This window comes from Sciurus carolinensis, unplaced genomic scaffold (genome assembly GCF_902686445.1).
Source record: "Sciurus carolinensis unplaced genomic scaffold, mSciCar1.2, whole genome shotgun sequence".
Classification (NCBI taxonomy): Eukaryota; Metazoa; Chordata; class Mammalia; order Rodentia; family Sciuridae; genus Sciurus; species Sciurus carolinensis.
The window spans coordinates 2,010,308-2,022,546 of record NW_025920132.1 but is presented as its reverse complement, the minus strand read 5'-3'; the positions used below and the strand labels follow the sequence as shown (position 1 = coordinate 2,022,546).

Sequence of the window (12,239 nt, the reverse complement as noted above, 5' to 3'; positions counted from 1 at the left end):
ATTGTACTTCTGCTTGGTATACTGGAACTTTACCTATCTTTTTAGTAAAAAAAAATAAGGTTTTATGTTCTTTTCATGTTTTACCAATAATCCATAAAAATTATATAATGTTGTCCCAAGTTGAAGGGACTCACATTGATAAACAAAATATAACTTACAAATTAATAGATTACATTTCCACCATTCATGGGCCTGTATGTCAAGGTTTAACCTACATAATGGGACACTATTTGTTACAGCACTCTATTAATATTTGTTTATGGACATTGTATCCTCTACAGAATTTTATCCTACTAAATGAAATTAAACCTCAACATATTTGTATGGTAAATAATAATGGTACTAAATTACAATGGATAAATTTATCCTCTCCTTTTATGGGATGTTTAAAAGATGTAGAAATCCTGTATTGGACTAGAAAAACATTCTATTTATCACCTGATGTTAATAAAGAACTTAATATTACTTAGATTCCTACCCCCTTACCAATGCCAGATATTTATATTTACTTATCCCTACCTACTATCTTAACACATTCAAATTTATTGCATCAATATCTACAGCATAAAAAAATGTTCTCTGGCAGAGCACCAAATAGCAACAATTATTGTTTCCAAAAAGTCAACTGATTTGTCAAATGTAATAACTGAGGATACTAATCATAATTGGTCTGATTTCTTGTTTTCTAGTGCTAGTGCTTCTAAATACAGACATGCTCCAGGGTGCTTCACACCAAGATTGAAAACAAGTACCAGCTCAGTTGTGATGGTTAAAGGAAAGAAGAATAGTGAGGGACAGGGAATTCAGGTTTTCCAAAATGTGATTCTAATTGCTTTGGCCAGGAGATGGAGAGACATACTGTGTGCAGGGCACAGTCCCAAGGTGGGTGGATTTCTCTAGGAGCAAGAAAGACAAGGAACCCCTATGAAACCTGACAGCTCACACTAAACTCCAGGTCTGCTAGGTGTCGCTGCCCTCGTTCAGTCGCACCATGCATCAAGACAGCAGGCAATTATCCCCCACCAGTTCCAATGGCCCTGGTTGGGTGGAGGTGTGCTTGGGGACACGTAGATCACCAAGCTCAGCACCAGTTCCAGAACTAATTCTTTCTGAACCCACTCCACCATGTCTGGGCACACCAGGAATATTCTAGTCAGGAAAGTAGCCTAGGTCCCTAGCAACCACAGTGAATGATGACTGGTGAGAGCTCAGGGTAGTGGAGCATGCAGTGAGCATGGTGATTTAGGTGATCTTTGAATTGGGACACTTCACACCCAATATTGCAGGTTGCTCCTTTTTTCCAAGAAAGTTCAGCCAGGTGACAGCTGGAACCTGGGAAGTGGGTCTTCTAGGTGAAGGTGAGTGCTTCTTCTGAAGGCTAATATGGAGTCTTGGGAGTCATTCACTCAGCATGTTGGACAGAGAATATAATGGTGCTGACATGCCAGAAGAGATATTCTGTGTTCACTACACTTGCAAGACCACACTTCCTTGGTGGTGGTCTTACAACTAAACTGCACTCAGAAATTTACCTACTGGGAAATTCCAGGGCCACCTCAACTCATCTCCAGATGCAGAAATGTCTGGCCTATCTGTGTTCACACATGTGTTCTTTCTCTTGACCAGATTAGTGCCAGCCTGGAAAAAGGTCCTGTGGAAAATTCCCATGAGTGCTCTTAGCAGCCCCAGGAGGATGCTGACTACAAGCCAGTGGATCATAGAAGAGCCAGGTGATGGCATGAGAAACACAGCATCACTTGGTAAACTCCAGATTGAATCATGCACTGTGATGAAAGGGCTAGGATGAAAAGCTTCCAGTATGAATATTCAAAGAGGGAGAGCAAGGATACTTTGGGGCACGGAATGAAAAAGGATGTTGGTAGTGAAAGCATACTTCAGTGAAGAGACATTCTAAAACTAGTCAACCATCCTGACCTACCCTCAAATTACATGACATGTCTTCAGGTTCAACATACTCTACAAATATAGAAAGTATTTCTTGCCAATTCATTCTGTGAACAACCATCATTACAGACCCTAATACCCCTAGCAAGGAACTCAAAGTTCTTGCAAATTTGTGACTCTTATTGCTCTTAAGGGACTTCTGTATATACATATGCTGTTTCCTAGTTATTTATTCTGGCACAATTTTTTGAGCCCAGGTTGATTTAATACTAAAAAGTCATTTCTTCCCCCATGAGCAATTAGCTCTGAACCACAGCCAGTATAACCAGTTTACAGATAAGTATGTTTTATATATTCACATCCTTCATTAAAATCACAAAACAGAAATTTAATTGCCAAAACAAGATTTAACTTTGGTCCCAATTCCATGAAATAGATGACTTAGAAGAAAAAGAACATAGAAATGCAATAGTCCCCCCAACAAAAGAGTCAATGGATGTTCAAGTTCCCACTTTACTCATACTGAGTAAACTAAAGAATGATTTTACTATTATTTGAAATAGAAAGAAACTACATTTTTACCAGACCACAGATCAAAAGGAGGGAGATTAGTAGAGCAGATGAAACCAAAGCAAATATCAAAGTCTAGAAACCACACAGAATAGGGAATAATAAGCCTATAGTCCTCCATTGGTCTTCTAATATTGGTGCATTTCATAAAGCACAGAACCTTTATTCTTTTTTTTAATGACTTAAATGGGGAAAAAGGCAAAACAGTTACAGAAACTGGTAGAAATATACAGTCTATGACTATTTTACTTTTAATTTAAAGTAGCCAACTTCAAATTTTTTTGTTTTTGTTCTTGTAGGGGATCAAATCCAGGGTTTTACAGAAGGAAACTTCAATATTGTGTGTAAAATTTACTTATGTAGTAGATAACATCCTCCATAGGTGCTAGACAAATTATATAGTACACTCATCCTTCTTTCTCATAGTAAAAACAAAATAATTCATTGTAGTATATTTTATTCATGCCTCACTACACTCATTTCTACTTACTGGACTAAGACTGTTGTACTCTGCTTGCTCACTGGTACCTTTCCTTATATTACATTCTGTTTGTAAGTAACAATTCACAGGATTTTATCCTTTAAAATTTACCTTTTCCAGGTAGCTTTTCTGGATGAGATCATTACTTTGCTATTACATGATTCAATTATTTAGCTTTCTAAGTCTGAATTCCCCACTTATTTTCCAATATTTCACATAAGTATGCCACTGCTCTACATATGAACCAAGTTCCATTTTGGCAGCAACTCAATAAAACAATCTTCCTTTTAGAGCAACAAATTCTACCTCAAGCTATAAGGGATATATTAAGAGTAAGAAAATGTGGCTTTTTTCTTATTTACTCTTAATATTGTTGAGTTATAGATGTGCTGAACTGGGTTATCTTGTAAAAAGAAATTAAGTTTAAAGAAATATTCACTGGAAGCTCTTTGGAGTGTTTAGACTAGTATAAGAGATTGACATAAAATTTTCCATTTTAAACATCATAAGCCACAGTTGGGCTAATTTTATCATTTTTGAATCAATGAGAACAGATGATATATTTAAAAATCTGTGTGGGTAAAATATTTTTGATTAATATTTTCTTATTAAAGTCTTATGCATATTTAGCAATTTAATTGTTAAGAACATCAGTCACTGAATTTAAAGCATACCTGTTTGCTATCATCAATCTTCTTTGGAGGGAATTTTCTCCAGTCAATTTAATGAGACTTGTCTGTTATAGGAATCAAATTAACAACTAAAATTAGTACCAGACCTTGGGGTACATAAGCAAGGACATTATTTCACATCCACTTCCATTTCAAACAAAAATAACTTTAAGCAATTTCATGGCATTGTTCAAAACATCAATCAAGCCATTATCTCATAAAACTTTTTTACGAAGGGAAATTTCCTATCTTGGTTTTAAAAACAGCAAACCAGTAAGCCACATTAGAGATTAGAGATAATATACAGCCTTTGCAGCCACATGAGAAATAGTTTATGCTGTTTTGTTATTACACATGTAGTTGCTTCTTTCAGCTAAAGCCTGGAGTCTTAGATTTGTTTTATGCATATTGGATTTTGTTCTATTACTTGGCAGAAGACTGTACTCCCTTGAGTCAGCTGTGTTTCTTGGTCAGAATAAATTCCAGCATCTGACTTCAATTTTATTAATCACAGACAAGCTTGAATAAGTGAGTAACATAATAGAAATGCAAAAATCTGACGAATAGTGAACATTGTCTATGTATGTATGCTATTCAATAATATGGAAAAGATCTGTGATACTCTTCTGAATTTAAGATATATGAACTATCAAAAAGATAAACTCCTCCCTCCATGAAACACTGTATCCTAGGCAAAAGGTGTATGAACCAAGTAATATGTTATTACTAATGTTATTAATATCTCTACCTTGAAAGAAATTAGATCAATTTCCTTGTGAAGCCACATTTGTTATTTTCTGACTCATTTACAAATGACTGACCTGTTAGAATGAGTTTGGGGATATTTCATGATTGTACTATATAAATGCAGCACAAAATTTAGTTCTAAAGTGAAATTTTCTCATTAAAAAACACTTTTTCAAATACTGCAATGCAAAACAAAGTTTTAACAATTTGTAAACTGCTCTGTACAACAAGCAGCTATATTCCCTTTGAAGAAAATAACTATACAGTTATACACGTTTAAATTTTCATTATGGATCACTGGAGGGACAGATTAGAATGAAAACTTTTAAGATGCTCTTTCTACTTCTAAATGAATGATGCTCAAGGTTATAACAGTTTATTCACACACCACGTAGTTTTTAAGCATTTCATCTTTTTAGACCTTGTACGAGGACAGAGTTGGCTTCGATGGTCTTAGAATTCAAATTGCAATTTTAAAAGTTTGATTATTTAAAACTTAACCTCTGAAACACAATACCAGAGATGTAATAACCTAGACATTTTTATTCTATTATGATATATCATATTTCTATGCATCACAAAGTCAATAGAAATATAACTTATTCACATTGCCATTTGCTCCTTTATCCAAATCTGAACCAATGAACATGCTTTTTTTTCCCCATGTATTCAAGGCTTTTATTTTTATGAATAGCTATTTAGGCCTTTTGCATACTTTGTAAAATCATGTCTAAAAATATCTAGGTCCCTTCTTATCTGAGGCAAAATTTTACAATTGCTCTCAAAGTAGAATTGTCTTTTTGAAACACCTTAAGTTTATAAATTAGTACAGTAGCATATTTCTGATTCATAGAATATGGAGCTGGAGGGTACTGTCTTTATTACTGGAAAATCAACTACATAATATCATCCAGCATGTTTCAGTGTATATTCTGAAACTCTGCAAAATTTTAATTAAAGCTCACTTTCAGTTTGTTAAGTAACTTCCTGGGAGAACCACTGAGAGATACAGTGTCCTCGTGATAAAATCATGAATCTCTTCAGAATTCCTATAAAGGCAGTTTTAGTTATGATGATCCAAGTAATGCAATGGTGGCAGGTTTGGTAAAGGCAAAGTTTTACTCTTAATTTCTCCAAATGCTGTCTCACTTGATTTAGGAGGGCTTGGGAATACCCAGGAATTATCTTCCAGAGAATTTCTGCCATAAGAGTTGTGTTCCTGAAAGTCTGTACCATCAGTATGGATGGATCTCTCATTATCTGTCCATGATTGGAGAATTGCTTTCTCTGATAAAACCTTTATATCTCCTGGTAAAGGAGAAGATGTAATATGACAAAGAGCTTTGCCATTTGGTGAGAGAGGGGGATGTCTCTTGTATGCTGCAGTGAAATTTGTGAAGTACAGTTTTGTGCCACCTTTACCCAGATCTTAGATGCATTCTACTGGTGTGCAGGCTTTCTTGATTGCAGTTGGGGTTTTCAGTTTTTGTAGTAGTTCAGGTTGTACTTGAGTCACGAGATGTAAATTGGACATTTCTCTCTTTAGTTCCCAGTATGCATGTTGGTATTATCACTTGAAATGCTTAGTCTTTGGAGATCTCTGCTCTTCATACTGTCTTCCTGAGGCGGATCCATTTGTTTGGCTTTTTGCAGCTCAATTTTAAGATCATTACATTTTTTTCTCATCAGTTTCAACTCTTGTTCCAAACCATGTATCTTCAGGTCACAGCTCAACTTTTCCACCTCCCAATTTGATGAAGGTGGATTTAAATTCCTCCTCACCTGCTGAGTTTCCACCTCTGTTCTTAGCTGGAGGAGTTCTACTTCTTTAGATTGTAACTGCTCATTCAATACTTTCAAAGATTCAGAGTTGTCTTTATTCATTGTGTCCAATTTGCTCTTCAAATTATCTCTATCAATGAAAACCTCTCAATATGCATGGTAGGCCTTATTTACTTGTTCTTGTCCCACAAAACTTGTTTCTTCATCTAATTGTGCTCCTACAAACTTTTCTTCCAAAAACCTTATTTTTTTCTTTAAGAAAGAGTTCACTTTCTCTGAATCCTTAAGTCATTTTTTGATGTCTTCATATGCAGTGACAAGGGCAAAATGTGAAGCAACAGACTCATCTCCTGAACATATTGAGACAGGAGTCAATGTATATCTTCTTTGGACTTTTTCATGATTCAAGATGCAGATATCATCTTCTACTAGTGCATCCATGACAGCCTGAACCCTGGCTACATGGGGCCGCCCCCAGGACCGCCAAGTTTTGATTCCCCAGTGTTCGGAAACTGACTGAAAACAAACCGGGTCACCAGGGGTCACGACGGGCTTCTGATTTCCTTGAAGACACTGCTGCTTCTCCAGAGAAGGTAGCAGCTCCAGGTGTGCTGTGGAGGGATTCCCATTTCTTCTTCCTTGGTTGAGTTCACAGCACAGCCCTGCCCTTTGGCAGGGGCCTTGCAGGTTCTGGAAGGAGGGGCAAGCAGAGCCAGGAGGGGCCCAGTGGCAGCGGGTGCAGGCCCCTTACCCAGCAACACGTGTGTGAGACCCAGACCCGCCCGCGCCGGCTGGCGTTGTCCTTGAGACTCACATGCGTGAGTAGCCCTGTCATGGCAATGCTGTGGCAAACATTATCTAGGAAGAGTCGGAAGGGTGGAAGAGTGCTTCAGAACCGGAAAAGGGGCTACCGCCTTCCCCCAGCTCCATGCTTGGGGCGCCAGATAAGCGTATATCTTTCTTTAAAACACAGCACGTATATCCATGAACTACAATTTCAGAGTTCAATTTGTAATCTGTAGCACTGAAACCAGCTTTTGAAATAAAGACTGCACCACAATATCACAAATGTAAACAGAAACAGCTGTGCTTACTGACAAAAGTGAAGACCCAACATGGGCAAAACCTTAATATCAAAACAGGAGTGTTTCTAGAATATCTGATTGTGGAATTGGACTTAAAGAGCAGGAAACTTGTACCACAGGCATTTACATATCATTAAATCCTTTCTATTTCTTGACTTGCTTCTACCCACCACTAACCTGCCACAAGCCTAATGTCTCTGGTTTTCTTCTTTCAGTGTGAGTTCTTGCAATGTATGGTTCTTTTGTCTCCAATAGTCTCCACAAGTGTTCATTCCTCTTGACACTGAAACTCCAGTGAAAGTGGGAGAGTATGTGGTAAATTCCCCCATTTCTCCTGAATGCTACTGGCACTAACTAATATGGATTCAGCCCCAAATCCTACCATTCTTCATCAAGTCATAAGCAAGCCAATGCAAAGTAAAACTGACTATGAAAATCAGGGCCAAGGTCAGCTGTCTTTTGTCTTCACATGTTGGTTTTCCAGTTGATCTTGTAATTCACATGGAAAGTGCTCTGGTATGGAAGTCCCCTTCATTGGCAGTATGGGATTGTGTCCCAAAACCTCAAAATTGGAAAGGGCCAGTGAGGTATCAGTGTGAATTTCATGCCACTGCAACCTGGTGCACATTGCCTATCTGGAGAAGTTGCTGGAAAAAGATGGGCATAGCATACTCATGAGTGTGATGTAATATCTGAACTAATGAGAGTTGAATGATGTGAGTGAACACACACTCTTAAGAAATGCAGGTAACTGGGGATGCACTTCTCCCTTTGAGTTCAGCTCCTGGCTGAATGGTGTCAATGGTAATTGCTTGCATGTGAAAATGATACTTTTTGTACAGTGTTGATTCTGCTGATTAATAGAAGGGGAAAAAAAAGGTTGAAAAGATGGCAGATTGGAATCCTCAGAAGTGTTTTTTCTTGTTTAGTTTTTTGTTTTTCTATCATGCGGTGCTGGGTATTTGAACCTCCATCTGTCAGGGAATTGAGGTTTCCAAAATGTGATTCTAACCTTGTCAGCCAGGAGATGAGGAGCCATGCTGTGTGCAGTGCACAGCCCCCCATTCAGTGAATCTCTCCAGGATCAGGCAGGACAAGGAACCCCTCTGAAACCTGACAGCTCCTTAGTCTTCTAGCCTACATTACCTTTGTCCTCACATACTTATGCTCTTTTGTCATCATGTGCATGCATGCTCAGACTTCCTTCTCTCTCCCTGTTTAATGATCTATTGTTCACATATCATAAATTCTACTTATTTTACATGAACAACTCAGAGATTTTGAACAAACTCAAACTTCTTGCAAACATCAATACATTCCATTTTCAACATATTTCTATTATGCCAAAAAAAAGTCCCATTCCCAAATGATCAACTCCTGAGTTCTATTCCAGCCCATGGTAAGCAGTTATATGCTTTCTGTCTCCATTGATCAGCACTTTTTGAAACTTTTGTATAGATAGAATCATATAATAGATGACCTTTTGCATCAGGGTTTTTCACTTGGCTATTTTTTCAAGGTTCTTACACGTGATAGCTTGTATGAATGCATTATTCCATTTTGTGGCAGAATAATGTCCTGCTGAATAGATATTCCACATTTGTTTATCCATTTAGCAGTCAATGAATACTTGAATCACTAAGTTTTGGCTGTTTGTAATACTGCTGCTGTGAACTTTCATGTGTAATTCATTGTTTTATTTCTCTTGACTGGATTCTTAGGAATGGAATTACTGGACTGTATAAAAAGTTCATATTTAACTTTTTAAGAAAAGGGCAAACTTCTTTCCAAAGTGACTGTGCTGCTTTATATTCCCACCAAAGATGTATGAGAATGTGAGGTTCTAGTTTCTAAACATTTTCACTGACATACCTTTCTTCCTTTCTACCCCACAGTGCTGGGGATTGACCAATGACTTGACATGTGCTAATAAGCACACAGTACCACTGATCTACATCTGCATCCCTGTTGTTTATAAATAGTCATAAGTATATGTACACTGTTACCTCTTTGTGGTTACAATATGTCACTTGCCTACTTAATGATATAGAGTATTGATTTATATGCCTTTTGGTATTGGGAATTGAACCCAGAGAAGTAATTTTTTGTTTTGTTTTATTTTATTTATGTTGAGACAGGGTCTTTCTAAGTTGCGGAGGTTGGCCTCTAATTTGTTATTGTCTTGCCTCATCCTCCAAGGTTGCTGAAATTACAGGTATGTTACACAGTGCCTAGGTCATTTAAATTGGACTGTTCTTAAATAATTATTGAGTTATGGGTATTCTTTATGGGTTTTAAATGTAAACTTTATGAGCTGCACTCACAATCTCAATACTTAAATTGGCAGGTTGCCTACATCATATTTCTTCTTCAGTGATTACAATATTTCTATTGAACTTATCTCAACTTAATTATTTTCCTGTCATGTACATAAGAAAAAAAATTGAACAAACTCTTTTTCATCCTTTGTTTCCTTTCTTTGTGAAAGGTATTTTTTTCTTTCCAAATTACTCAAGGCAGGACATTGAATGTCAGTTTTCTTCTCTCTGTACTATTATATAGTCCCATTTGCATGGCTTAGATGTCCATACAAAACATACTTTGTAATACTTTTTTCCTCTTCTTTTTCTTTCTTAGAGCTTACCTACATGCCTCCACAATTCTTCAGTACTTTGATTTTTCATAATACTGGACATTTGTAGGTATTACAGTTGTCATAAAGTCAAAAGGAAAAATTTTTAGAAAAAAAGAAAAAAATATTAATTGAATTCTACAAGATTATCCAACAGCTAAAAATAATAAATTAATTTAAAATGTACTTATCTCAAAGACTTATTTCTGTGGAATGCTTTAATCCACAGAATCAGATAAAATACTATTGACATGCATACAATACTTTTAATATACATACTATGTGTCACTATGCTTTATTTAAAAATTAAATCATGAAGAATAAGACTTTTATACTTTGTATGCAGTGTTTACCTCCATCTTAGTTGCAAAACTCTTTAATTTGTGACCATAGCTAAATTTATCTATTCTCTCATTCTTTAGAGATACATTTATTATTCTAGACCCTGTGCCAGTTCCTGAGGATACAGCAGTACATAAGATACATTCCTTAATTAGTTAAATTGACTTAAAATTAAATCCAACTTTCTGACTCCCTCAGTCTCCCAAGTTGCTGATAGTGGGTGACTATAATACTCACTCTTCCCAGTAGATCATCCAGAAACAAAAAAATAAAATAAAATCAACAAGGAAACAGCATTACATTTGGACTTAACATATGCAAATTACTCCCACAAACAGCAACATAATACAGTCTTTTTATGATAACAGGAAGAATCCTCCAAAACGATTATACATAGGACACAAAGCAAGTTTTAATATTTTTTGGGGGGTACTGTGTAATGAACTCAGGGACACTTAACCACTGAGCCACATGCCCAGCCCACTTTGCGTTTTATTTAGAGATAGGTTCTCACTGAATTGCCTAGTGCCTCAACATTGCTGAGGCTGGTTTTAAACTCATGATTCCCCTTGCTTTAGACTCCTGAGTCACTGAGATTACAATCTCATGCCACCCCACCCAGCAAGTGGTAATATATTAAAAAAAGTGAACGATTTCTTGCATGTGGTAAGATAATGGAATAAAACTAGAAGCCAACTGCAAGATTAACTACAGAAATTATACAAACACACAGAGACTGAACAATACTCTTCAAAGAACAATGGGTGTCAGTGAAGAAATCAAAGAGGGAATTAAAAAATTCTAAAATCAAATAAAATTTAAAGATCACATACCAGAACTTAAAAAACAACAAAACCAGTACTAAGACAATAGCTCACAACTATGAGTTTCTACATTTATAAAAGCAGAGAACTCAAAATAATTTAAGAGAAAAAAGATAATAACCTAGTGATGCACACATTAAGGTCTTAGAAATACATAAAATTTAAAATCAGTAGAAGTAAATAAATAATAAAAGATCATGTCAGAAAGAAACAAAGTGGAAACTAAAGAACAATATGCAAATCAATGAAACAAGAAGCTGGTTATTTGAAAATGTGAACAAAATTTACATCCTTAGCTAAATAAGGATGAAAAACCCAAATAAATAAAATTACAGTAAGGATCTATAGTCACAATAGTTGGGTTGAGTATTAGGTCCTCAAGAGTTAAAGAAGTCATGATGATTGTTTCATTTGTGGTTGAATAGATTGTTTTCCAGACAATGAAAAACCTGTAAATATGGTAAAATTTAAGAAGCAGAGAAGGCTACAGTAGTTACACCTCGTACAGGATCATCATCTCTAATTTATCATCTCCAACACATTATTAATGATTTAAAGTCATCTATAAGAAGTCATACATAAATCAAGTCCAGAAGAATACATATTAAAAGAAGCTTAAATTATGAGAAAACTAAGTACACACAATATATCAGTGATCACATTTTACTCACAAGTTCAGTCACCCATCTGCTTCTGAACAAGTAAAACAAAATTCAAAAACCTGTCTGCATCTGAGCAATCATAACCACAAAATAGACAACTACATACATCATTTTAGGCAGAGAGATATTCTAAGTTTTTAAAATAGCCAAAGACTTAATTAAAAAGGATAGACTGAGGACTACATAAAATTGAAATATTCCATTTGCAAAGCACATGATCAAACAGGAACATGATAAAGTATCAGAATACACACAAATGGGGAAAAAGTTAAAACATGTGGCAGAGGTTATCCTAATGTATAAGGAGTACTTACAAATAAACATTATTTTTAAAGCAGAAGACATGGTCATCAACAAAAATTTGGAAGAATTATTACAAAACCATTAATAGACATAAAATATCTTAAATCATGTAGTTACAAATATACAAAATTAGAGAAATTTTGTCCTTTTGAGTTTGATAATTTTTAAAAAGTATTTGCCAAAAACATATTTGTCATTTTATTTACTAAATTAGCAATAAACTCCTAACTTCCTA

General features: G+C 35.7%; 1 pseudogene; it reads right to left on the bottom strand.

The window, feature by feature from the left end:
• Positions 1 to 5,820: 5,820 nt before the first annotated feature.
• LOC124974132 (5-azacytidine-induced protein 2-like) lies at positions 5,821 to 6,607 on the bottom strand (annotated as a pseudogene).
• Between the last annotated feature and the right edge of the window lie 5,632 nt (positions 6,608 to 12,239).